Source organism: Callorhinus ursinus, unplaced genomic scaffold, assembly GCF_003265705.2.
Source record: "Callorhinus ursinus isolate GAN/ISIS: 27379988/994484 unplaced genomic scaffold, GSC_fseal_2.0 scaffold24, whole genome shotgun sequence".
Taxonomy (NCBI): Eukaryota; Metazoa; Chordata; class Mammalia; order Carnivora; family Otariidae; genus Callorhinus; species Callorhinus ursinus.
Window position 1 is genome coordinate 5691204 of NW_027397086.1, and position 2262 is coordinate 5693465.

General features: G+C 43.6%; 1 pseudogene; it reads left to right on the forward strand.

The window, feature by feature from the left end:
- Positions 1 to 840: 840 nt before the first annotated feature.
- On the forward strand, positions 841 to 1591 carry LOC141369953 (small ribosomal subunit protein eS6-like; annotated as a pseudogene).
- The last annotated feature ends 671 nt before the right edge of the window (positions 1592 to 2262 follow it).

Consider the following 2262-nt stretch of genomic DNA (forward strand, 5'->3'; position numbering starts at 1 on the left):
CTCCTACACATTTCTATTGGCAGGACCTTTCCTTCCCACAGCCCCTATGGAGCCTGGCATAAGCCTCCTTTGACCCTCAGCAAGACTTGACCATCTCAAACCTCCCTAGATCAGAAACTAAAGGTCCTGAGACCTGAGGTGGCTGGGTGGCTCAGTTGGAAGAGCAAGGGACTCTTTATCTTGGGATCATGAGTTCAAGCCCCACGTGGGGCGTAGAGATTACTTAAATAATAAATACATACATACAATAAAGATCCTGAGATGTGGCTCTCTATATCCTAGCTAGTGCTGGTTAGACTGCCAGGAGAAGTCTTGCTCACTTTGACTCTTCAGCTGAAGCTACTATGGAAAGTAGTAAGTATTCCATAAATGTCAGTGACCATTTTCATTCCTACGGAACAAGATTGTCTCCACATTGGCATCTGTAGGGGACAAATTCAAGCTAGTTTTCAAGGTGGAGGGAGGTCTTTGAGGGGGATATGGCACAATAAAAGTACTTTTGACTCACAGATAAAGGAAGATTCTGCTGGAGTCTCTATCTTGCAGTGGATGAACTCAGAAATTATTTCATAGACCCAAGACTGAGAGATTCATATGTGGGTCGTAACCCATCTATATATAGGTTGAGCCTTTCTAAAACCATGTGTGTAAGTCTTCATGGTGGAAGGTCAAATTCTAATTTCAAAGAGTGTAGTGAATAAGAGTTGTATCATCAACAAACAACAGTAAAAAATTACTGTTCACTGAGTACCTACTATGAGCCCAGCATTATATTAGGCACAAGACATACAAGGTTAGCTCTTTTTTTGTGGCACCTCGGAGGCGGTAAGCTGCTTCAGGATGAAGCTGAACATCTCTTTCCCAGCTATTGGCTGCCAGAAACTCATTGAAGTGGATAATGAACCCAAACTTCGTACCTTTTATGAGAAGCATATGGCCACAGAAGTTGCTGATGATACTCCGGGTGAAGAATGGAAGGATTATGTGGTCCGAATCAGTGGTGACAATGACAAACAAGGCTTCCCCATGAAGCAGGGTGTCTTGACCCATGGTGGTGTCTGCCTGCTGCTGAGTAAGGGGCATTCCTGCTATAGACCAAGGAGGACTGGAGAGAGAAAGTGCAAATCTGTTCGGGGTTGCATTGTGGATGCCAATCTCAGTGTTCTCAACTTGGTCATTGTAAAAAAAGGGGGAGAAGGATATTCCTGGACTCACTGATACTACTGTGCCTCGTTGCCTGGGGCCCAAAAGAGCCAGCAGAATCTCCAAACTCTTCAATCTCTCTAAAGAAGATGATGTCTGTCAGTATGTTGTGAGAAAGCCCCTAAACAAAAAGGTAAGAAACCTAGAACCAAAGTGCCTAAGATTCAACGTCTTGTTACTCCACGTGTCCTCCAGCACAAACGTCGGCATATTGCTTTGAAGAAGCAGCGCACTAAGAAAAATAAGGAAGAGGCTACAGAATATGCTAAACTTTCGGCCAAGAGAATGAAGGAGGCCAAAGAAAAATGCCAGGAACAGATTGCCAAGAGACGGAGGCTGTCCTCTCTGAGAGCTTCTACCTCTAAGTCTGAGTCCAGTCAAAAATGAGATTTTCTAAGAGTGACAAATAAATAAGATCAGACATCAAAAAAAAAAAAAATACAAGGTTAACCGGACAGGGTCCTTGACTTCAACAAACTCAGTGATTGACAAGAAAGAAATGTAAGTCAATGGGCAACTTATACCAGACAAGTCTTCATCAGGGATGACTGCAGTGGAAAAGAATTGGGGTTCTCCCTGGGCTATGTTGGCTGTTCCCTGTCTCCTTGACAGCCTTCCCCAGACTTCATGTGGATCCACTCATCAGTTGTCCCAGCCCCAGACAGCATAGCCAGGTACAAGCAGTAAACTCTAGTGGTTTTCAAAGGCAAAGATTTGGGAGGTAGACTGCTTTTTTTTTCAAATCCTAGTTCTTCCACTTACTATAGGTGTATCTTTGTACAAGTTAGTAATCCCTCTATGCCTGAATATTCTCATCTTCAAGTGAAATAATAAAACATAACCTATCATAGTGGGTGTTGTGTGGATTAAATAAGTGAATGATTATAAAGAGTATAGGGCAGGACTTGGCATATAGCAAGGCTGTAAAAGTACTAGGTGTTCTTGGTGTCACAAGTCATTCAGCACACAAGTCATTCAGAGGCTGGCACCAACTTAGGGGAGGCAGCACGTGGGGCTCAGCCCCACAGCACTCCTGCTTTTGAGTTATTCTCTACCCAA